This window comes from Zalophus californianus, chromosome X (assembly GCF_009762305.2).
Source record: "Zalophus californianus isolate mZalCal1 chromosome X, mZalCal1.pri.v2, whole genome shotgun sequence".
Classification (NCBI taxonomy): Eukaryota; Metazoa; Chordata; class Mammalia; order Carnivora; family Otariidae; genus Zalophus; species Zalophus californianus.
In genome coordinates this window covers 97,237,939-97,264,389 of record NC_045612.1, presented here as the reverse complement: position 1 = coordinate 97,264,389, position 26,451 = coordinate 97,237,939, and the positions used below count along the sequence as shown (strand labels likewise).

At 38.4% G+C, this 26,451-nt stretch overlaps 1 pseudogene; it reads left to right on the top strand.

The window, feature by feature from the left end:
- The first annotated feature begins 16,494 nt into the window (after positions 1–16,494).
- LOC113930354 lies at positions 16,495–18,347 on the top strand (annotated as a pseudogene).
- Positions 18,348–26,451: the final 8,104 nt, after the last annotated feature.

Here is a 26,451-nt window from a genome sequence, read left to right as displayed (position 1 = left end):
ATCTTGAAAGTAGCAAAAGGAAAGCAACTTATTAATACAAGGGACTATTCAGGACCATGGGGAATATCTGCAGAATTTTCAGCAAAAATTTTCAGGCTAGAAGGGGAGTGGAATGATATATTCAAAGTGCTGAAAGAAAAAGATTTACTAACTGAAAATACTCTACCCAGCAAATTTGTCCTTTAGAATTGAAGGAGAGAGAAGGAGATTTCCAGACAAACATAGATAAATGAGTTCATCACCACTAGACTGAACTTACAAGAGATGTTAAAGGAAATTCTTCAAATTGAAACAAAAGGATGCCAAATAGTAAGAAAAAAATATATGGAAGTATAAAGCTCACTGGTAAAAATAAATATATAGTTAAACACAAAATACTCCAATGTTGTAATGGTGTTAGGTAAGTCACTATAACACTAGTAAGAAGGTTAGAAGACTGTGATCATAAAGAATTTATTAATTAGTACAATGTTAAAAGATACAAATTGTGACATCAAAAACATAAAATGTAGGGGAGTGGAGTATAAAATGGAGAATTTCATATCCATTCAAAGTTTAGTTGTTGTTACCTTAAAATAGACATATATATAAAAGACTTTTTATCTAAGCCTCATGGTAATAATAAAGCAAAATCCAACATAGATACACAAAAGATAAAAAGGAAGGAATCAATATAGCACTATAGAAAATTATCAAATCACAAAGGAAAAGAACAGGAGAAGAAAGGAAAAAGGAATTACAGAACAAGAAAACAATGTTTTAGATGATAATGGTAAGTCCATACCTATCAGTAATTACTTTAGTGTAAATAGACTATATTCTCCAATCAAAGGACATAGACTACTTGCATTGATGGAAAAACAAGATTCAACTCTATGCTGCTTACAAGAGATTAACTTTAGTTTTAAGGACACACATAGACTAAAATGAAGGAATGGGAAAAGGTACTCTATGCAAATGGATATTAAAAGAATGCAAGATATTAAAAGAATACAGGGGTAGCTACATTATCAAACAAAATACACTTTAAGTCACAGACTGTAACAAGAGACAAACAAGGTTATTTTATAATGATAAAGGGATCAAAGGAGGCCATAACATTTAAAGACATTTATGAACCAAATATAGGAACGCTTAAATATATAAAGCAAATATTAACAGATCTGAAGGGAGAAATAGATAACAATAAAATAATAGGGGACTTCAGTATGCCACTTTCAACAGTGGATAGATCACCCAGACAAAAATCAAGGATACGTTAGACCTTATAGATGGATCTTACAGACATATACAGATGATTCCATTCAACAGCAGCAGAATACACATTTTTAAGGGCACATGGAGTATTCTGCAAGGTAGATCATATGTTAGGCCACAAAACAAGTACTAAAATTAAGAATGAAATCATATCAGTCATGTTTTCAGACCAAAATGCTATGAAACTGGAAGTAAATGACAAGAAAACTGGAAAATTCACAAATATGGGGAGATTAAACAACAAATTCCTGAACAACTAATTGATTAAGGAAGAAATCAAAAGAGAAATAGTAAAGTATCTTCAGGCAGATGAAAATGGAAAAACAAGATAGTAAGACTTAGGGTATATAGCAAAAGCAGTACTAAGAAGGAGGTTTTTAGTGAAAAACACCTACATTGAAACACAAGAAAGTTCTCAAATGAACAACTTTATACCTCAAGGAACGGGTGGGGGGAGGGGAACCAAGCCCGAAGTTAGTAGAAGGAAGGAAAGAACAAAGATTATAGTGGAAGTAAATGAAATGGAGATCAGAAAAACAATAGAAAAAATTAATGAAACTTAGAGATGATATTTTGGAAAGATAACCAAAAACTGACAGGCCTGGGATGCCAGGGTGGCTCAGTCAGTTAAGTGGTCTGCCTTTGGCTCAGATCACGATCCCAGGGTCCTGAGATTAAGTCCTGCATCAGGCTCCTTGCTCAGCGGGGAGCCTGCTTTTCCCTCTGCCTGCCGCTCCCCCTGCTTATGTGCTCTCTCTCTCTCCCCCCCAAAAACAAACAAATAAATAAAATCTTACTTTTTTAAACCTGACAGGCCTTTAGGTAGACTTACCAAAAAAATAGAGGACTCAAATAAAAATGTAAAGGTGTTTCTATACGTTAATAACAAACTATTAGAGAAATTAAGAAAACAAAATCAATTTATAGTTGCATCAAAAAGAATAAAATACCTAGGAATAAATTTAACCAGGGAGGTGAAAGATCTGTACACTGAAAACTATGACATTAATGAAAGAAATTGAAGAAAACACAGATAAGTAGAAAGGTATTTCATGCTCATAGATGGGATTTGTCACTATATATTCAGTATCAATTTCTTGAACATTTTTATTTTAATGAGTCTTGACTCTTTGAACACAGATAATTTTAGTAATATATGACCCTGATTCTTCATCTCTTCTGCCAGGATATTGTGGGTGATTTCTCTCAAAGAGATTTTTAAATCTCTTAAATTATCTTTGTAAGTTCTCCACTTTATCTGCTAGCCTAGTAAGAATGAATTCTGTCAAAGGAAAATATTAGGTAATTTTGACTTGTTATTAATTAATCTGTACTGGTTCTTAGTATCATTCCATATTTAAATTCTCATTAAAGTCCAAAACAGGCATTGCTTTATTTTAAGAAAAGTATTAGCTTCCTCCCTTGTTGGCAGAATAGCATGACTATGAGAGAAATTTGCACAGCAAGGAGGGTATCAATCAGTAGAGATGGGAGTAGTGATATAGTTGTGTACCTTTAAAGTAAAAGTGGAAGGAACATGGTATACTGGAAAGAATGCCAACTTTGTGGTCAGACACTCTTATGCTTTAAACTTGGTGGTAGGCAAATAAGAATGAGTGAATCAATGTTCAACTTGCAGTGCCTTTGGAAGAATTAAAAGCTATGCATGTAGAATTTTCTACAGGACATGGCACTTAGTAAGTATTCGACTATTTTATTATTACATGCTAGGGAAAATAGGGGGGAAGATGAAGAAGAAACACATAAATTAAGAGATCATGAAATGCATATCAGTCATTATAATATACAGATATTATTTAGATCTTTATCAGAGAAAATATAAGCACAATGATGATCTAGGAGGCAGCTGTAATTTTGAACCCCAGCTACATATTTGGTGACAAAAATTACCTCTTTGTTTTAGGTGTGAAAATAGTATTGTGGTTATGTTTATTTAAAAAGTTTCTTTTAGAGATGCAAACTGAAGAATACATAGATTTTAAGAGGAAGTTAATGAGGGTATAGATGGAGCAGAATTTTCCATGAGGTGATGGTTTTTAGGGCTGGAGGATGGATATCCGAGTTATCCTATCTATATCTTTGTGTATGTTCAAAATTCTTCTTAATGAACAATTAAAATAAATAGTTCTCCAAAAAGGAGAGGAGAGAAAGACAGTTACAGATGACAGATTAAGACATTAAACCCTAAAACTTGGGATCTGTATAAGGGCCCAGGGCATTTGAAGAGTGGCACAACATAGTTTATGAAAGAGAAGCAGTGAAAGTCAAAGAAGTCCTTTATTTGTGCCAGGCTCTTACATAATAATCATCGTGAATGTCACACAAAATAAAAACTTAGTTGAATTTAATGTCAACTTCAGAGATCTCATTTTGAATTCTGTGTCTTTGTTAACCCCTTCAAATCCTTGTCCTAAGTCATATCCGTAATCAACTCATGAGTTACTTCATGGCTTTGCTTGACTTTGATTGTTGACTATCCAACAGTATATTCTTTCCTGCCTTTGAACAACCTCTGCTTCATTTGATGATTTATTTATGCTTCAAGAATATGTTTGTTAATATAAAATCTCTTTTTTCCCCCTCAAGTTATACACATTGTAGAATATAGGATAAACCTTTGCTTACCTTTTGTTATTTTATCTAAGTCATGTACACTTTAATTCTCTTCAGAATAAAAGTTCGTTAAAATTATGTTAAGGTTTATGGAGTATGGCAGAAGTGACCAAAAACACAGCTGAAATAATTTAGTTCCAGAAAGTCTCAGTTGTCAAACAGTTGTCATAATTGATCATAGTTGTTAAGTTGAAAGCAGCACCTACCAAGATGACACCTTGATTCAGATCAGTCATTTTAATGACTGAATCAGAGTTCTGCAAGTTTTCAGTTTGAGGAAATAACTGCTACTGAGCTGAAAAGAAATACCCATAATGTTGAGGGATATACCCTTTTTCTGTGACATATGTCAAAAATCACAGCAGGAGGGGAGTTAAAACAAATAACATTAATTTTGCTATATAACAGTTCTACGACACATTGATGTTTTCAAAGCACCTTCACATTTACCCAATTTAGTCTTCACAAAATAATATTAAATACTGTTATCCTTATTTTATGCTTAGATATTTTTTCTCAAATGATTCAGCTTAAATGACTTTGCCAAAGTCATATATCTGATGAGTGCTGGAGTTCCAACTCAAGCTGAGGTTTGAATCCAGTGTTTTTCCATTGTTCCTCAATTGGCATCCACAGATATTAAGTTGTGACTTTTGCAAAGTTATATTATTAGTAAAAATGAACTCATTAAAACTTCATTTGTATTTTGAAACCCAGATCATAATTTTATAGTTCTCATTGGGAAAGATGACCAGTTTTCTGGCTTCGTAAGTTAGTAGAGGTTTGTAACAAACTCACAACTCTGTTGACAGTTTTAGTGGAAGTCTCCCAAATTACATTTTATGACTGTTTTAAACCAAATGAATAGAAGTTTGAGCAAGGCTTTCTGTCAAAGGATTTTACCTTATCAGATTAAGAAGTTATTTTCTAATGCATCAGGAAACTGTAGATGTTTTTGACAGACTGATCAGAGTTATCAGCTATCCTCATGATGAGTTTTCTGCAGTCAGATTTTTTTTGGTTACAATTTTTTTTTATAAACATTCTCATTGTTTCTTTTTTTTTATAAACATTCTCATTGTTTCTTAACAATTTGTCCAGAATCCTTTGTTTCATTATATCTTGGTTGATCCTTTACCATAAAATTAGTTTCACACATGATTATCATCACTATTTTGATTACTTGTATCCCTGAGCTACACAAAATATTCTGTATATTTCAAGTATTCCAGATTTTTTACACATGTTCATTATATGTACTTTATTAACTATGGCTTTCTTAGAGGAGGAGATGTTAATTTTCCTAAAAATGTCTATGAAGGAAAAATAAAATAAGATGAAAACAGAAAGGGAAACCATAAGAGACTCTTAACTATAGGGAACAAACTGAGGGTTGATGGAGGGGAGGTAGGTGAAGAGATGGGGTAACTGGGTGTTGGGCATTAAGGAGGGCACTTGATGGAATGAGCACTGGGTGTTATATGCAACTGATGAATCATTGAATTCTACCTGTGAAACTAATAATACAGTATATGGTAATTAAATTGAATTTAAATAAATTATATGGAAATTTATATGTATATGGAACTACTATTTATGTATGATGGTCATTATGTCTTCTTGGGAGGGAGAGAGTATGTTGAAGGGGGATGCTTAGGGAGCAGAAATACTGCCTCAAGACCCAGGCAGCACAGGCCCCTTCCTAACACCTGGGCCCCGTGGGACAACTAGCAATCCACTTCTAGCCACACTCTGGGTACGCTTGGCCAAGGATTATCTTCTTCAGTGCCACTGAGAATTCAAACTCTCCTGAAGTATTCCTGAAGTGACAATTCAGGGCAGTTTCATCTAAAATTATTCACCCATTCAACAAACATATATTAATCATGTACTATGTAAGTGAAAGACATTTTTTAAGGATCTGTTAGGAATAAAAAAGATTAATTGGGTATAGTTGTTATTTTGTCCAATAATGAAGAACAGATAAGCATGTTAATGACTATAAGATAGGGCAACAAGTAGTATGTCCGTAAGATACACGGTGAGACACTGTGGGAGTTCCAAGGCAGGCAAATTGTGGGAAGTCCATGTACTGCCTCAGTTGTGCTGTCCACACAGGAATCCCCAAAGTTTGCTGCTGCCTGCTCTTTCTGCTTACAATGTTCTAACCTCATTCCTTTTTCCAGCTAACTATAAGTTTTGATATTATAGCCTCCACAAGGTACATTTTTAAGGTATTCACTCTTGCCTGGGGTAGGTGCATATCCCTTGAGCTCTCACTGTATTCTAAGAGTTTTCACATCTGTCTATCCACCAGAACATTCTTCCTTTATGGCACAACGGTGTCTTCTATTTCTGTATGTCCTCTGCTACACATAATGTCCAGGACATGTTAGGAAAGACTTAAGGGCCTACTGACCGAGGATTGGAAGAACACAGTAACTATATTATAGAATGCATAAAGATGGAACTTAAAGAGGAAGAAAAAGGGCAGACTATATGACCTAGAGGAAATACGACCAAAGCACAGGTGAGGCACTGATATGTGGAGAAAAGCAGGCAGAAGAGTTGAACTTTGTTGTAGGTTTTCTGGAGCAGTGATTTGGGAAGGATTTTGGAATTCGTGCAGATTGAGAAGGCTTTTGAATATCAGGATAAGGAGTCTTCACCGATTTTAAAACAGAGTGTCGGTAAGTGTTTTTAACCAATAGAGTTTCATGATTTGAGCTCTACTTTGAGAATTCTAACATTGTAATTTGGCTGAAGATGTATAACAGGAGAGACTAACAGCAGCAGGTGAACTAAGAAACTTCATTCAACAGCCATTTATTGACAACTTATTGGTTCATGGGCCTTGGTCTAGGATCTGGAGACACTGAGGCAGATAAGTAATGGTCTGTCTTTGAAATCTTATAGTTCAGCAGGGGAGAATGACCTTTAAAGAAGGAGGAATGGTCCGGGAAGATATTGTAGAGGTTCTACACAGGGAACTTTGTATGTATGCAAGGGAACAGAAGGATTAAAGTTGGCTATGGCTAGAAACTGACATTTACCTTCCGGGGAAGAAATCCCCACTAAGTCAGCAAATGCAAAAGGACGGGTTGTTTAGAAAGAAATATAATGTTTTAATTACGTTGAATCCATTCGCAATCACAGGCAGAAATAACACTACAAATTTAATGAACGAAGTTTGCCTCATGGATCTACCACCTGAATTTCTATAATCATACCCATTATGCAGCATAAGAAATCACCAGTGTTAAACTGGAAGCCTGGCAGCTTCGTTTATATTTTAGGGTGTCAGGAGTATAAGTTTATGTAGAGAAAAAGAGATGATGTAACTGTTGAGAAAATAGTGTGAAAATCTAATACTAATTACACAGAACCAGAAACCAATTTAGACCAGACGTTGTCATACAAGTATCAATGTGACTCCTCTGAGAGTGAACCCAGTTTGGTCTCTAGGCTGAGATGGTCTTACCTACAAACCCATGTACCTTGCTGTGCTGGGTTTCCAGAAACCTACTGGAACAAGGGTTCTTCTATTTCCTTAAAGAAAATAACTTTCTACTCAATGGGTATAGTTTCATTTTGAGGAAGAATTTCAGATGGGAATAGCAGTAGGTCGGGAATCCTTCCCTTTAAAGTAGGTGAGTGCATCTGTCACACTTTCTACTCACAAAGGCAAGAATAAAGCAAAATCATTGAATTCATTTGCTTCTATTTCTGGCCCCTTTTTCCAACTGCAGACAAGTATGCCAATCAGTGTCAGTTTTGCCAGGAAATTCTACGACATGAATACCTGGAATGAGTCCAGTAATTACATTCTTACAGACTATTGAGAACCTGTCAGAAATAACAGTATAGGAGTCCTCACAGAGACCTGCAGTTTGTTTGATATTCAGGGCAGTGACCTAGAGAGGGAAGATCAGAATGTTTCCTTATCCTATTACAGATTGGCCAAATCAATGTCTGTGGTAGTTAAACCTATTATAGTTTAAGACAGGTAAAAGAAAAAGCGACAAAATTGGAAAGAACTCAGAAATCCATAACTTTGAATAGATTTCCAATACGACCTCCCTTATCTTGAATTCTAGTTTCATTAATGCATTGCTTGCACATGAAATGTGATTGGATTAGTCAGGATAAGCTAGTTTGTGTTGCAGAAAGACACAATTCCCAAATCTCAGTGGCTTAAAAGAATAATAGTTCATTTGTACGGTGGGTTACGCTGAGGAGTAATGGATGCTCCAATCTAGAATCAAACAAAAAGAGACACTGAATTTTAGGAGGGATTGGGTGTAAAGGAGATTCCCATAGGGATGGCCATAAGAACATGGGCTTGGAAGAGAGGAGCAGTTCCGCCAGGGTCACCCCACAGCCTCTCCCATGCCTTTTCCCCTTCATCAGTGCTTGTGTTCAACATTCCAAAAGATCTGAAGGTTATGGCCTAAGTGATTCCTGCCATCATTGCATTCTGGTTTATTTTTCTATCAGATTTTCTTTTTCTATTAAGGGTTTCAGCACAAGGAAAGAAAGGTCTCCTGTTTATTTTATTTTATATATTATCAAAGTATAATTGACAATGTTATATTAGTTTCAGGTGTATAACATAGTGATTCCACAATTCTATGTATTACCCAGTGCTCACCACAACTGTAGTCACCATCTGACATCATACAATGTAATTACAATATTATTGACTATATTCCCTACTTTTCATCTCTGTGACTTAATTTTTTTATAACTGAAGTTTGTACCTCTCAATCCCCTTCAACTATTTTGCCCATCCCTCCACCCACCTCCCCTCTGGCAACCACCAGTTTGTTCTCTGTATTTAAGAGTCTGTTTGTTTTCTTTGTTTATTCCTTTGTTTGTTTGTTATTTTTTAGATTCCACATTTAAGTAAAATCATATGGTATTTGTCTTTCTGTGTCTGACTTATTTCACTTAGAATAATGCCCTCTAGGTTCATCCATGTTGTCACAAATGACAAGATGTCATTTTTTTAATGGCTAATATTCCATTGTATATATACATCTTTATCCATTCATCAGTTGGTGGAGATGTGTTTCCTCCATACCTTGGCTATTGTAAATAATGCTGTAATAAACATAGGGATGCATATATCTTTTTGAATTACTGTTTACATTTTTTGGGGGGGTTAAATACCCAGTAATGGAATTACTGGATCATGTGGTAGTTCTATTTTTAATTTTTTGAGGAAACTCCATACTTTTTTCCTCAGTGATTCCACCAATTTACTTTCTCCCCAACAGTGCATGAGGGTTCCCTTTTCTCCACATCCTCACCAACACTTGTTATTTCTTGTCTTCTATTTATTTTTCTTCTTTTTTTTCAAATTTTTATTTAAATTCTAGTTAGTTAGCACATAATATAATATTGGTTTCAGGAGTAGAATTTAGTGTTTCATTACTCACATATAACACCCAGTGCTCACAGAACAAGTGGCCTCCTTAATGCCCATCACCCATTTAGCCCATACCCCCACCCACCTCCCCTCCAGCAATCCTCAGGTTGTTGCCTATAGTTAAGAGTCTCTTATGGTTTGCTTCTCTCTCTCTCTTTTTTCCCCTTCCCCTATGTTCATCTGTTTTGTTTCTTAAATTCCACATGTGAGTGAAATCATATGATATCTGTCTTTCTCTGACTGACTTATTTTGCTTAGCACAATACACGTCTAGCTTCATCCACGTCATTGTAAATGGCAAGATTTCATTCTTTTGATGGCTGCATAATATTCCATTATATATATACGCACATATACATGTATATATACACATATATTTATATATATATGTATGTACACACACACACACACACACACACACACACCACATCTTTATCCATTCACCAGTTGATGGACATTTGGGCTCTTCCTATAGTTTAGCTATTGTTGATAGTGCTGCTATAAACATCAGGGTACATGTGTCTCTGTGAATCAGTATTTTTGTATCCTTTGGGTAAATACCTAGTATTGCAATTGCTGGATCATAGGGTAGTTCTATTTTTAACCTTTTGAGGAACCTCCATACTGTTTTCCACAGTGGCTGCACAGGTATTTGTTATCTTTTAGTGTCTAGCAATTCTGACGGGTGTGAAGTGTTATCTTGTGTTGATTTGCATTTCCTGATGATCATTGACATTGAGCCTCTTTTCTTTTTTTTTTTTTTAAAGATTTTATTTATTTATCCGAGAGAGTGAGTGAGAGAGCATGAGAGTAGGGTGGGAGCAGAGGGAGAAGCAGACTCCCTGCCGAGCAGGGAGCCCGGTGTGGGACTTGATCCCAGGACTCCCAGATCATGACCTGAGCCAAAGGCAGATGCTTAACTGACTAAGCCACCCAGGTGCCCAAGCCTCTTTTCATGTTCAGTTCCTCTGCCCATTTTTTAAATAGATTTGTTTGGTTTTTTAGTATTTAGTTGTGTAAGATTTTTTTAATGTATTTTAGATATTGACCCCTTATCAGATAGATCATTTGCAAATATCTTCTCCCATTCAGTAGGTTGTCTTTTAGTTTTGTTGATGGTTTCCTTTGCTATGCAAAAGCTTTTCATTTTGGTATAGTCCCAATAGTTTATTTTTGCTTTTGTTTCTCTTGCCTGAGGTGACATATTCATAAGATGCTAAGGCCAATGTCTAAGAGATTATTCCCTGTGTTCTTTTTGGAGCTTTATGGTTTCAGGTCTCACATTTAGGTTTTTCATCCATTTTGAGTTTACTTTTGTGTATGGTATAAGGAAGTGGTTCAGTTTCATTCTTTTGCATGTAGGTGTCCAATTTTCCCAACACCAATTATTGAACACTGTTTCTTCCCCATTGTATATTGTTGCCTCCTTTGTAATAGACTAATTGACCATATAGGTGTGGGTTTATTTCTGGGCAAAAGGGCTTATGATATTAAAGATATATTTATATTCATTAAATAGCATTTAAAATTAAAATTGAGGGGCACCTGGGTAATTCAGTTAGTTAAGCATCTGACTCTGGATTTGGGCTCAGGTCATGATCTCAGGGATGTGAGATCGAGTCCCATGTCAGGCTTATGCACTGGGCGTGGAGCCTGCTTAAGATTCTCTCTCTCCCTCTTCCTCTGCCCCTCCCTCCCATCTCTAAAAACAAAAAAATTAAAATTGAAATTATAGTGGTTTGCTAAGAGGCCAGGCATAGATAGTTTAAATTTGTATTTATTTAGGGACCTTATAAATGCAGTTTTATGAATTTTCTAACTAAATTAAATTTTAGAAAAGACTTAAAAATTCTTTAACCCATAAGATTGTCCAGGAAAGGGGCATCTGGATGGCTCAGTCAGTTAAGCGTCTGCATTCAGTTCAGGTCATGATCCCAGGGTCCTGGAATTGAGCCCCATGTCTGGCTCCCTGCTCAGCGGGGAGCCTGCTTCTTCCTCTCCCTTTGCCCCTTCCCGAACTTGTGCATGTGCGCACGCTCTCCCTGTCAAATAAATAAATAAAATCTTTAAAAATATATTTTAAAAAAGATTGTCCGGAAACACAATATGCTTTTGAGTAGTAAATCAGTGGCACTTGAAAGTACTTCTAATAGAAGTTAAAAGGAGGAGGGGGAATATAATCTTAAAGGTTATTTTTTTAAAGGTTATTAATAGCTTAGGTTATTAATAAAGGTTATTAATGTTTTTGAGAACTCTAGTGGCCTAATATTACCCAGGCCCATCTGGTGACTTCTATTGGAATTGTATCACACGTTGGAGGGATAAACTGAATGTAGATACAACCTCAGAGATTATAGAATGTCCCAGGAGAAGGCAGGATTTGCTGCTATGGGTTTAAAACCCTTGTATCTGAGCCCCATACCATTATCATTTTAGGTTCAGTGCTTTGACAGAAATGCAAGATTTTCTGAAAGTAAGAAATGTTTTGGGTAAATTTTCTTCATTTTTATTAATAAAAGATATTTTATCTTTCCAAGCCTTATGTTCCAAGGTATCGAGAAACTGCAGCCATGATTCTATGAGGGCACAGGTGTTTTATTTTTCTTCTGTATATTCCTGATCACATTGATTTCTTGTGATTAACACTGTAATGTTCATTGAGTTATGAGTAAAACAAATTAGTGTGTGTGTGTGTGTGTGTGTGTGTGTGTGTGTGTGTGTGTGTGACGAATCAATACAAAATACAGTACAGAGTTGGCTGGTTCCAGCTGTGAGGATCCTTTCTATTGTGCTCTAGTACAGTCTCCTTTCCGGGCCACCCACATCCCAGGTAATTAGTCGCTCCCTCCTCATCACTTCCTGGCACTCGGTAGCATTTACTCTCAGACTTCCTCACCCCAGATTACACCGGCCATCTTACAAAGATAATATGCTCCTGTGGTACGAGGACTATGACAGCTCATCGGCTACCCCCTGGTCAGCTCATCACATGAAGAGACGAATGAATGAATGAACTGAAAGAACAACTGATGGCTTCAGGCTGTCTGGCTTCTAGTTCTGCCTTCACTCCAATTACCACATTTATGAGAAGGCAAGGCAAAGTGTTCCATTTCCTTAGTGAGATTTCTTCCAGCTCTAAAAGTCTACATCCTTAAAAACTGAGACTGTTCTCGTGGCCACCTTACTGCCCCCTTTCCCCTGACACCTGCTGTGAAGAGAAGGTGGAGCCAGCCTGCCTTTCTCTGGGCCTGTGTCTTCCACTGGCCTTCCTTGACAATTCCATCCTGACATTGTACCCCCCACTGACATTGGCTGGTATGCAATTTGTCCAGTGCTTGACTACAGTCATTTTTTATTTGATGACAACAGATAACAGTACAATATTACCTTTTTTTTTTTAAGATTTTATTTATTTGTCAGAGAGAGAGAGAGAGAGAGAGAGAAAGCACAAGCAGGGGGAGTGGCAGGCAAAGGGAGAAGCAGGCTTCCTACTGAGCAAGGAGCCCGATGTGGGACTCGATCCCACGACCCTGAGATCATGACCTGAGCTGAAGGCAGTCACTTAACCAACTGAGCCACCCAGGTGTCCCCAGTATTACCTTTCAAAACATCTAAAATATAAAATGGAATGAAACCATGGAAAAGTCATTTCCCTCCTTGTGGGAGTGTTTCAGGTTCAATGAAGAGTAATAATATCAATAAATAAGTTACAGAGAAATGCAAAAAGAGATTTTAGGTGGTAAAGTCTTTACATAAAATGTTAAAACTGAAACACTAAAGTGTTTCATGAATGCTGTTAGTTTTTTCACTGAAAAATTAAAATCGAAGTATTTTTAGATAATAAAAAGTATTTGCATACCTCTGTTAATCCAGCATTTATTTAGACATTGCACTGCCTTGAAATTCCATGTTTGTGATCAAGGCTAGCTATAAAACTATTCAAAAACAGATGGTCCATTATTAAGGATTATACATAGTTTATATTACTCACAAGAACAAATTGCCATCTTTTTTTTTATCAGACACACCCCAGAATGTAACATAGAAAATTTTTTAAAAAGAATTCCTTATCAGTTTAATAGAAAAAAAAAATCATTACCAGAGAGAATTCTGTTGGCTTTTTAAAAAATTCTAGTATAGTTAACATGCAGTATTATATTAGTTGCAGATACACAATATAGTGATTCAGCAATTCTATACATTACTCAGTGCTCATCAAGATAAGTATACTCTTAACCCTCTTTACCTATTTCACCCATCCCCCCGCACCCACCTCCCCTCTGATAACCATCTGTTTGTTCTCTATAGTAAAGAGTCTGTTTTTTGGTTTGTCTCTCTTTTTTTCCCCTTTGTTTGCTCTATTGTTTCTTATTCCACTTGTGAATGAAATCATATGATAGTTGTCTTTTCTCTGACTGGGTTGTTTCTCTTAGCATTATACTCTATATCCATCCATGTTGTTGCAAATTGTAGGATTTCATTCTTTTTATGACTGAATAATACTCTGTTTTATATATATATATACACACACCACATCTTCTCTGTCCATTCATCTATCAATGGACACTTGAGCTACTTCCATGGTTTCGCTGTTGTAAATCATGCTGTAATAAATGTAAGGTGCATATAACTCTTCGAATTAGTGTTTTGTATACTTTGGGTAAATATCCAGTGGTGTGATTACTGGATTGTAATGTAGTTCTATTTTTAATTTTTTGAGGAACTTACATATTATCTTCCACAGTGGCTGCAGCAATTTGCATTCCCACCAACAGTGCATGAGGGTTCCTTTTTCTCTGTATTCTCACCAATGCTTGTTTCTTCATGTCTTTTTGATAATAGGCATTTTGACAGGTGTGAGGTGATATCTCATTGTGGTTTTGATTTGCATTTCCCTGATGATCAGTGATGTTGAGCATCTTTTCACGTGTCTGTTGGCTATCTGGATATCTTCTTTGAAGAAATGTCTGTTCATGTCTTCTTCCCATTTTTCAATTGCATTAATTGCTTTTGGTTGCTGAGTTATGTAAGTTCTTTGTTTATTTTGGATACTCACCCTTTACTGGATATGTCATTTGCAAATATCTTCTCCCTTCATTAGGTTGTCTTTTAGTTTTGTTGATTGTTTTCTTTGCCGTGCAGAAGCTCTTTATTTTGATGTAATCCCAATAGTTTATTTTTGCCTTTGCTTACCTTGCCTCAGGAAACAAACCTAGAAAAATGTTGCTATGTCTAGTGTCAGAGAAATTACTGCCTGTGCTCTCCTCTAGGATTATTACGTTTTCAGGTCTTACATTTGAGTTTGTTTTGGGGGATGGTGTAAGAAACTGGTCCAGTCTCATTCTTTTGCATGTAGCTGTCCAGTTTGCCTAACACCATTTGTTGAAGAGACTGTCTTTTTCCCATTGCGTATTCTTGCCTCCTTTGTCAAAAATTAATTGGCCATATAATTGTGTGTTTATTTCTGGGCTGTCTATTCTGTTCCACTGATTTATGTTTCTCTTTTTGTGCCAGTACCATACTATTTTGATCACTATAGCTTTGTAGTGTATCTTGAAATCTAGGATTGTGATACCTCCAGTTTTGTTCTTTTTCAAGACTGCTTTGGCTGTTTAGGGTCTTTTGTTGTTCCATATGAATTTTAAAATTGCTTGTTCTAGTTCTGTGAGAAATGCTGTAGGTATTTTGATACGGATTGCATTAAATGTGTAGATTGCTTTGGGTAGCATGGACATTTTAACAATATTTGTTTTTACAATCCATGAGCATGGCACTTCTTTCATTTGTTTTTGTTGTCTTCAATTTCATTAATCAGTGCTTCATAATTTTCAGAGTACAGGTCTTTCATCTCTCTCTTTTGCTTATGTTAGTCACCATACAGTACATCATTAGTTTTTAATGTAGTGTTCCATGATTCACTGTTTGCGTATAAAACCCAGTGCTCCATGCAATATGTGCCCTCCTTAATACCCATCACCGGGCTAATCCATCCCTCCACCCCCCTCCCCTCTAAAACCCTCACTTTGTTTCCCAGAGTCCATAGTCTCTCATGGTTCATCTCCCCTTCTGATTCCCCCCCTTCATTTTTCCCTTCCTTCTCCTAATGTCCTCCATGCTGTTCCTTATGTTCCATAAATAAGTGAAACCATAAGATAATTGACTTTCTCTGCTTGACTTATTTCACTTAGCATAATCTCTTCCAGTCCCATCCATGCTAATGCAAAAGTTGGGTATTCATCCTCTCTGATGGCTGAGTTATATTCCATTGTATATATGGACCACGTCTTCTTTATCCATTCATCTGTTGAAGGGCATCTTGGCTCTTTCCATAGTTTGCCTATTGCGGACATTGCTGCTATGAACATTGGGGTGCATGTGGTCCTTCTTTTCACTACATCTGTATCTTTGGGGTAAATACCCAGTAGTGCAATTGCTGGGTCATAGGGTAGTTCTATTTTTAACTGTTTGAGGCACCTCCACACTGTTTTCCAAAGTGTCTGTACCAACTTGCATTCCCACCAACCGTGTAAGAGGGTTCCCCTTTCTCCACAACCTCTCCAACATTTGTTTCTTGCCTTGTCGATTTTTGCCATTCTAACTGATGTAAGGTGGTATCTCAACGTGGTTTTGATTTGAATTTCCCTGATGGCGAATGATGATGGACATTTTTTCATGTGTCTGTTAGCCATTTGTGTGTCTTCTTTGGAGAAGTGTCTGTTCATGTCGTCTGCCCATTTTTTGACTTGATTATTTGTTTTTTGGGTGTTGAGTTTGAGAAATTCTTTATAGATCTTGGATATCAGCCCTTTGTCTGTAGTGTCATTTGCAGATATCTTCTCCCATTCCGTGGGTTGCCTCCTTTTTTTTGTTGACTGTTTCCTTTGCTGTGCAGAAGTTTTTTATCTTTCATCTCCTTGATTACATTTCTGCCTAGGTATTTTATTATTTTTGGTGCAATTGTAAGTGGGATTGTTTCCCTAATTTCTCTTTCCACTGCTTCATTATTAGTGTATAGAAATGCAATGGATTTCTGTATATAGATTTTGTATCCTGCGACCTTAACAGAATTAATTTATTGGAGGAGCCCAGGGAGCAGCTCTGTTGCAACAGAGGCCGAGCAGCGAGGCCCAACTCCCTGTAAGAACAGTTTCGTACCCCTGTGGTTCATCACCATGCCCTCTGACCTGGCCAAGAAGAAGGCAGCCAAAAAGAAGGAAGCTGCCAAAGCATGACAGCGGCCCAGAAAGGGACACGAAGAAAATGGAGATACTGTCACAGAACCACAGATGGCAGAAGAGAAAAATGAAGCCAATGGCCGAGAGACCACAGAAGTGGATTTGCTGACAAAGGAGCTAGAGGACTTTGAGATGAAGAAAGCTGCTGCTCGAGCTGTCACTGGTGTCCTTGCCTCTCACCCCAACAGTACTGACGCCCACATTATCAACCTCTCCCTCACCTTTCATGGTCAAGAGCTGCTCAGTGACACTAAACGAATTAAACTCAGGCCGTCATTATGGCCTCATTGGCTGAAATGGAATTGGAAAGTCTATGCTGCTCTCTGCTATTGGGAAATGGGAAGTGCCCATCCCTGAGCACATTGACATCTACCATCTGACTCGGGAGATGCCCCCTAGTGACAAGACACCCTTGCAGTGTGTGATGGAAGTCGACACAGAGCGGGCCATGCTGGAGAGGGAGGCTGAGCAGCTGGCTCACGAGGATGCCAAGTGTGAGAAGCTCATGGAGCTCTATGAGTGACTGGAAGAGCTGGATGCCGACAAGGCGGAGTTGAGGGCCTCACGGATCTTGCATGGTTTGGGTTTCACTCCTGCCATGCAGCCCAAGAAGCTGAAAGACTTCAGTGGGGGCTGGAGAATGAGGGTTGCCCTTGCCAGAGCCCTCTTCATTCGGCCCTTCATGCTGCTCCTGGACAAGCCCACCAACCACCTGGACCTCGATGCCTGTGTGTGGTTGGAAGAAGAATTAAAGACTTTTAAGCGCATCCTGGTCCTCGTCTCCCATTCCCAGGACTTTCTGAATGGTGTCTGTACCAACATCATTCATATGCACAACAAGAAGCTGAAGTATTACACGGGTAATTATGATCAGTATGTGAAGACACGGCTGGAGTTGGAGGAGAACCAGATGAAGAGGGTTCACTGGGAGCAAGATCATATTGCACACATGAAGAACTATATTGCTAGGTTTGGTCATGGCAGTGCCAAGCTGGCCCGGCAGGCCCAGAGCAAGCAGAAAACACTACAGAAAATGATGGCATCGGGACTGACGGAGAGGGTTGTGAGCAACAAGACATTGTCATTTTATTTCCCACTGTGTGGCAGGATTCCTCCACCTGTCATCATGGTGCAAAATGTGAGCTTCAAGTATACAAAAGATGGGCCTTGCATCTATAAGATACGAGAGTGGCTCTGGTGGGGCCCAGTGGAGCAGGGAAGTCAACTCTTCTGAAGCTGCTAACTGGAGAGCTACTACCCACAGACGGGATGATCCGAAAACACTCTCATGTCAAGATAGGACGTTACCATCAGCATTTACAAGAGGAGCTGGACTTAGACCTCTCACCTTTGGAGTACATGATGAAGTGCTACCCAGAGATTGAGGAGAAGGAAGAAATGAGGAAGATCATTGGTCGATATGGTCTCACTGGGAAACAGCAGGTGAGCCCAATTCGGAACCTGTCTGATGGGCAGAAGTGCCGAGTGTGTCTGGCCTGGCTGGCCTGGCAGAACCCCCACATGCTCTTCCTGGATGAGCCCACTAATCACCTGGATATTGAGACCATTGACGCCCTGGCCGATGCCATCAATGAATTTGAGGGTGGTATGATGCTGGTCAGCCATGATTTCAGACTCATTCAGCAGGTTGCACAGGAAATCTGGGTCTGTGAGAAGCAGACAATCACCAAGTGGCCTGGAGACATCCTGGCCTACAAGGAGCACCTCAAGTCCAAGCTGGTGGGCGAAGAGCCCCACCTCACCAGGAGGACCCACAATGTGTGAGCCCCTGCCCGGATGGGGCCGGGCCTCTGGGGCCACACTCTTGCATTACTGCAATACTACTCCCGAGCCCCTCCCCTGCCCCCACCTGCCTTAGCTGCACTCTGTGATCTTATCTACAGCTGGACAGTACCTGTCCGTTTCCTGTACTTCCAGTTACTTTTGTCCATGTCTGGACTCGGCTGGCTATTCTGCCAGCTCCTTGCTGGTTACTGACCTGATAGTGATGCTGCCAGGGGCCCCTGAGGGTTAGCCCAAGGGCCCACATCCTGGGTTGGCCTGTGAAAGAGCTTAGGGTCCTCGTTTTCTGGGTTTTGGTGATGTTGGAGGAATACCCCCCAGCCCACCACCCCCATTCCTTTCTGCTTCTGGTTTGGAGCTCTGGACCAGGGCTTTAGTCCTGGCCGGTTTTTAAATAATTATCTAACAGTGTAACTTTTAGACCTGCGTGACATCTACAAAGTGTCCAATAAAGAAAGAAGAAGCAAAAAAAACAGAATTAATTTATCAGTTGTAGTAATTTTTTGGTGGAGTCTCTAGGGTTTTCTATAATACATGATTATTCTGCGAATAGTGGAAGTTTTACGTCTTCTTTACCAGTTTGAATGCATTTTATCTCTTTTTGTTGTTTGATTGCTATGGCTAGGACTTCTAGTACTATGTTGAATATAAGTGGTGAGAGTGGACATTCTTGTTCCTGATCCTAGAGGAAAAGTTCTATTTTCCCCATTGAGTATGATGTTTGCTGTGGGTTTTTCATAGATGGCCTTTATTATGTTGAGGTATGTTCCCTCTAAACCTACTTTGTTGAGGCATTTTATCATGAATAGTATGTTGTACCTTGTCAGATGCTTTTTCTGCATCTATTGAAATGATCATACGGTTTTTATTGTTTCTCTTGTTGATGTGATGGATCACGTTGATTGATTTGAAAATATTAAATGACACTTGGCATCCCAGGAATAAACCCCACTTAACTGTGGTGAATGACTTTTTTAATGCTTTGTTGGATTTGATTTGTTGAAGATTTTTGCATCTATGTTCATTGGAGGTAGTGGCCTGTAGTTCTCTCTTTTTGTAGTGTCTTTATCCTGTTTTGGTATCTGGATACTGCTGGCCTCATAGAATGAATTTGAAAACTTTCCTTCTTCTTCTATATTTTGGAATAGTTTGAGAAGAATACATATTAACTCATCTTTGTTTGATAGAAATCACCTGTGAAGCTGTCTCATCCTGGACTTTTGTTTGTGGGCAGTTTTTTCATTGCTGATTCAATTTCATTGCTGGTAATCAGTCTGTTGAAGTTTTCTATTTCTTCCTGGTTCAGTTTTGGAAGGTTATATGTTTCTAGGATTGTAGCCATTTTTTCTAGATTGTCCACTTTATTACCATATAATTTTTCATAATCTCTTATAATCCTTTATATTTCTGTGGTGTCAATTGTTATTTCTCCTCTTTCATTTCTGATTTTGCTTATTTGGGTTGTCTTACTTTACTTTTGATGAGTCTAGCTAAAGGTTTATCAATTTTATTGTTCTTTTCATAAAATGAACTCCTGGTTTTATTGATCTGTTCTATTTTTTTTTAGTTTCTTTTTAATTTATTTCTGCTTTAATCTTTATTTCCTTCCTTCTTCTGGTTTGGGGTTTTGTATGTTCGTATTTTTCTAACTCCTTTAGGTGTAAATTTAGGTTGTTTGAGATTTTTCTTGCTTCTTGACTTAGGCCTGTATTGCTGTAAACTTCCCTTTTAGAATAGCTTTTGCTGAAATAGCTTTTGGACCATTGTATTTTCATTATCATTTGACTCCATGTATTTTTTTTTATTTCATTTTTGATTTCTCGGTTAACCCATTCATTGTTTAGTAGCAAGTTATTTTAACTCCATGTATTTGCTTTCTTTCCAGATTTGTTCTTATGGTTGAATTCTAGTTTCATAGCATCATGGTCCAAAATGATGCATGGTATGACTTTGATCTTTTTAAATTTGTTGAAATTTGTTTGATGGCCTGATATGTGATTTATTCTGGACAGTGTTCCATGTGCACTTGAGAAGAACGTATATTCTGCTATTTTGGAATAGAAAGTTCTGAATATATTTGTTAGATCCATCTGGTCCAGTGTGTCATTCAAAGCCATTGTTTCCTTGTTGATTTTGTTTGGATAATCTATCCATTGATATAAGTGGGGTGTTAATGTCCCCTACTATTATTGTATTAGTATCGATTACTTCATATTTATTTTTAGCTGTTTTATGTATTTGGTTGTTCCCATATTAGGAGTATAAATATGTACAATTGTTATGCCTTCTTGTTGGATTGTTCCCTTTATGATTATATAGTCTCCTTCTTTGTCTCTTTTTTCAAAATTTGTTTTGCCTGATTTATGTATTGCTATCCCAGCTTTATCGTCACATTCATTTACATGACTAATGGTTTTCCATCCATTCACTTTTAAATCTGCATGTGTCTTTAGGTCTGAAATGAGTCTCTTATAGGCATCATATAGATGGGTCTTTCTTTTGTATCCATTCTGTCACCCTATGTCTTTTGATTGAAGTTTAATTCATTTTCATTCAAAGTAATTGTTTTTTATTATTTTATTTTATTTTAATTTTATTTACTTTATTTTTTAATTTAATTTTATTTTATTTTTAAATTTTATTTTATTTTATGTAATCTCTACATCCAGTGTGGGGCTCAAACTCACAACCCTAAGATCAAGAGGCACATGCTCAATTGACTGATCCAAACTGGTGCCCCCAAAGTAATTATTTATATTTATATCTATTGTCATTTTGTTATTTTGTGGGGTTTTTGTAGTTCTATTTTCCATTCTTCTCTTGCTTTCTTCTTTCATAGTTTGCTGGCTTTCTTTAGTGATATACTTGGATTCCTTTCTCTTTATTTTTTGCTTATCTATGACTGGTTTTTGATTTGTGGTTACGATTAAGTTTGTATATAACATCTTATGCATGAAATAGTCTATATTAAGCTGATGGTCACTTAAATTCGAACCCATTTTTTAATCCTATCCACCACCACCCCGCCCACCCTGCATGTTTTAGGTGTATGGTGTCATACTTTACATCGTTTTATTTTGTGAGTCCCTTGAGTGATTTTTACAGATAATATTTATTTTTTACTGTTTTTGTTTCCTACTTTTGTTACTGCTGCTTATGATCTTTGCTTTTCACTCAAAGAGTCCTCTTTAACATTTCTTGTAGGGCTGGTTTAGTAGTCATAAATTTCTTTCGCTTTTGTTTGTCTCAAAAACACTTTATCTCTTCTTCTACTATGAATGATAGCCTTGCTGGATAGAGTATTCTTTGCTGCAGGGTTTTTTTTTTTTTTTCTTTCAGCACTTTGAATATATCATGACACTCCCTTCTGGCCTGCAGTGTTTCTCCTAAAATCTCCACTGATAGCCTATGGAGTTTCCCTGTTTTCTTTTCTCTTTCTGCTTTTAAAATTTTCTTTCACTCATTACTTTTTGTCATTTTATTTACTCTATGTCTCGATGTGGACTTCTTGGGTTGATTTTGTTGGGGGCTCTCTGTGCTTGTTGGATCTAGATTTTTGTTTTCTTCTCCCAGGATTCAGGAAGTTTTTAGCTATTATTTCTACAAATAAATTTTCTGCCCCATTTTCTCTTTCTTCTCCTTTTGGGATCCTCATAATGCAATTGTTATTACACTTCATGGTGTCACAGAGTTCCCTAAGTCTGTTTTAATTTTTTATTATTTTTTCCCTCTGTCCTGTTCAGCTTGATTGCTTTTCATACCCCGTCCTCCAGGTCACTAATCTGCCCTTCTGCTTCTTCTAGTTACTATTTACTCCCTCTAATGTATTTTTCACTTCATTTATTGAGTTCTTCATCTCTGATTGGTTCTTTTTTATTTTTTTTGTCTCTTTGTAAAGGGTCTTACTGAGGTCCTCCACTCTTTTCTCAAGTTCATTGAGTATCTTTATGAGAATTACTTTAAATTCTCTATCAGGCACATTACTTATGTCCATTTTGTTACATCTCTAGCTGTGATTTTGTCTTATTTTTTCATTTGGGACATATTCCTCTGTCTCCTCATTTTGTCTGTCTGTATCTGTTTCTGTTAAGAAAAATCAGCTATGTCTCCTGCTTTTGAAAGCAGTGGCCTTATGAAGAAGTCCTGTAGTGCCCTGTAGTGCAGTGTCCCCTGTTCACCAGAACCTGGGACTTGAGGGGTGTCTCCAATGCGTGTTGCGTGTGCCTTGCTGTTGTGGCAGAACTTTTTTGTCTTTAGTCCAATCATCTACAAGGACTCTCTTTGCCTGTTGTAGACAGGGTTTGGCCTCTGTGTTGTTTCTTGGCCAGTCTGGAGCCACCTTGGGCGTGATTTGGATCCGGACCAGCATTTGCTAGAGATCTAATAGCGTGGAACTGCAAGAGAACACAGGGGTGGGTGTGTGGTACAAGTAAGGTTTGCACTGGTCCTCTGTGGAGGGGACCTGCAATCTCAGAGACCAAAGCAGGCTGGGCTGGAGGGGTTGGATTTGCTGAAGTACATAGTGGTAGGACGGAGGTGTTAGCAAGATTTGCGGGTTCTCTTGTGTGAGGTGGCCACACAGGAGTTGGCATTTTAGCAGAAGAATGTGGAGGCAGGGCCCATTGTTAGCAAATTAGGTAGGAATGTTGGCACAGAGTTGGTTCTGGTGAGTGTCCATGTGTTTATGCTGTGACATGGTGCCAGCCAGCTCCTTGTTCCTGGAGAAGTCTCTTAGTGATCCCTGACCCTCCAGTGTGTGCTGTGAGATTAGTAAACTAATCTGCCTTGCATAACCCAGGTGTTTTTCAAACTACTGCTTCTATGCTGTATCTCAGCAGGGCTGTCCTTGCGGTGTCTTTTTAAAGAGCAATGACTCCATTTCCTCTTGCCCTCCCTGCTATCTTAGACCCAAGCCCACTGATTTTTAAGATTCCAGGTTTTAAGCCACACTGATTTTAAGAACTCATGAAATTTGGCTCCTCTGGTTTTCAAAGCCACATTTTATGGGTATTCTTCTTCCCCATGGGAGATTCCTGGTGTGAGAGCTTGTTTGTATCCTTCACACCTGCAGCATCTCTCCCATGGGTCTGTTTGCTCCAAACTGCATCTCTGCCCTTCCTACCCTCTTCCCTGTTCTGTTCTCTACAGTTAGCTGTGGAGTTTGTTCTGCCAGTCTTTGAGTCATTTTCTGGGTTATTTATAATGATGTGACTGTTATCTAGTTGTATCTGTGGGATGAGGTGAGCTTAGGGTCCTCCTACTCTGCCATCTTCCCCACAAGACCAATACATAATTTTTGAAGTTCATAATAATCTGTCACTCAATAAACAATTTTTTAGGAGCCACCAGAGGCTAGATATCAAGGCTCTGTGCTTGGTTAGAGGGATGCCTACATGAAAACAAAAATAGTTCTTGTTATAATGACAATGAAATTAATGATTAAGGCACTGAGTTTTGCAGCCCAATGTTGCAGTATCCAGATTACTTCTTGATTCATGAAAATAATTCACTAATGTACACCAGGTAAACTGAGAGACTAATCATTTTTTCATCCATCCACAAGAATGCAATCATCAGCTTGGCAGAGTCTTTCTCTGTCTTATTTGTGGCTGTATCTCCTGTGCCCAGAGACATGCCTGGCTAAGAGTAACCATAATAAATATCTGTAGAAACAAAGAATGAATTCTATTCTGAAATACTTCAGTTCATTCTGTATTAGAAACTTTTGACGGGTTCTATGACAGCATTTAAGATGAACATATATGGTTGTACACTGGAGGGTAGGGGCATAGCCTCTAGTTTCTCCAGCTGTGTGACCTTGGGGAAGTTTCATAACATCTCTGACCTTCAATTTTTGCATTTGTCATTTGCAAGTGGTAGCCATAAATCTCCTCCTCACAGAACTGGGTGCAGGTGAAATTATCTAATGTATGTTCAGTGCTTAGCATGGTGCCTGGCCATGATAAACAGCCATCCTTGGTTGTGACACTGTTCTCATCATTTAGTAACATTCAACTCATCTGAATTAATTCACGTCTCTAAAACCATGTGAAGTTACCCTGGAAGATGAAAATTTCAGATGATGTGATATCTGGGACAGAGCCAGTGCCTTAGGCATAGTACATTACAACCTAATTCACTGTAATAACAACGAACCTTAGGAGCTTTGCTTTCCAGCATTGTCGCCCCGCAGCAGCCCCTGCTCCTGGCACATGTCTTGTAATCAGACAGGCAGCAGCAAGGTGTTCCCCTTTCCTAGGAAGCATGGATAAAAATAAAGGTTCTGGAATCTATGAAGGGTTGAAAAGAACACCGATGAAGGTGTTCAGGGGCCCCTGCCTAGAGAGTAAGAAAAAACAAGCAAGCTCTGCAGAGAGCCCCACAGGTTTTTTCACTTTATCACCATTCCTGGGGGACCTTCATCTCCCCCAGACCTGAGCTGTCAATGAAAACCGAGAGGAGCAATACAGCCACTTTGGAAAACAGTGTGGAGGTGCCTCAAACAGTTAAAAATAGAGCTACCCTATGACACAGCAATTGCACTCCTGGGTATTTACCCCAAAGACCCAGATGTAGTGAAAAGAAGGGCCATATGCACCCCAATGTTCATAGCAGCAATGTCCGCAATAGCCAAACCGTGGAAAGAGCCAAGATGCCCTTCAACAGACGAATGGATAAAGATGTGGTCCATATATACAGTGGAATATTGCTCAGCCATCAGAAAGGACGAATACCCAACTTTTACATCAACATGGATGGGACTGGAAGAGATTATGCTAAGTGAAACAGGTCAAGCAGAGAAAGTCAATTATCATATGGTTTCACTTATTTGTGGAACATAAGGAACAGCACGGAGGACATTAGGAGAAGGAAGGGAAAAATGAAGGGGGGGAATCGGAGGGAGAGATGAACCATGAGAGACTATGCGCTCTGAGAAACAACCTGAGGGTTCTAGAGGGGAGGGGGGTGGGGGGATGGGTTAGCCCGGTGATGGGTATTAAGGAGGGCACGTACTGCATGGAGCACTGGGTGTTATACGCAAACAATGAATCATGGAACACTACATCAAAAACTAATGATGTAATGTATGGTGACTAACATAACATAATTAAATTAAATTAAATTTTAAAAAAAAGCAAAAAGAAAACCGAGAGGAGAACATGTCCCTGTGAACGGAGAAAAGACATGGATTTCATGGCTGTCCCTAAGAAGAGATTAAATTAAATCTTTGTAGTGGAGCTGTATCCTCAGCTTGTCTCTGTAGGAAATAGTGATTTCTAAATAAGTTTTAAAATTGATGTATATTTTACAGTAACTTTCTCAGAGTTTATAAGAACACATTTTTTGCAATACCACGAAGTGCTTGTGAAAGGCAAACCCACAGCGGAAGAAAGGATAGAAACAGGAGGATGTCACACGCTGCCACGTTACAGAGGTGCCTTCAGGAGACAGGACACACCGCCTGCTCACGGAGTGTTGCCCTTACACAGCTGAGGAGCTGCTCCCTGGACCGGAAGCTCCCCCTCCTCCCAGTCGTTGATTCTGCTGAGGGGAAATCCAGCGAGCTTCAGTGGGAGCCCAACATTAGGGGGATCAAGATCAGACACCTACTGAAAGGACAAAATAACTCCTCTGTTTTCTTCAGGCTCACCTAAATCACAAATGGATTTTGTGCCAGCATTAGAAATCAATTCTGATGATACGTGGAGATTAAAATTCCCAGCACATATTTTTACGAGTGGAAGCGTTAAGGCCACTGTCACATTCCAATTCATGTTGTAGAGTTGCTATTTCACCTACTTTAATGTCCGGTGTGTAATTTTTAAAACTTCCTGAATTGCCATACTAAGTGAATGGCATGTAAGGTTTATAATGATAGATGCAGAAAGGTATGTTTCTACAATTCTGGGTGAAAGAATGTGCTGGGAACATGTCTTCCACCTTCTTTTCTCCCAAGCTTGCCACTCACTCCTCCCAAATCCCTCATCTCACTGTGCTTGCCAAAGCCACAGGTGCATGCATAAACCTCCCCCAGCTGCCCAGAACTTGATCTACCGGAGCAGACTAGGATACAGTTCATGACAAATATTA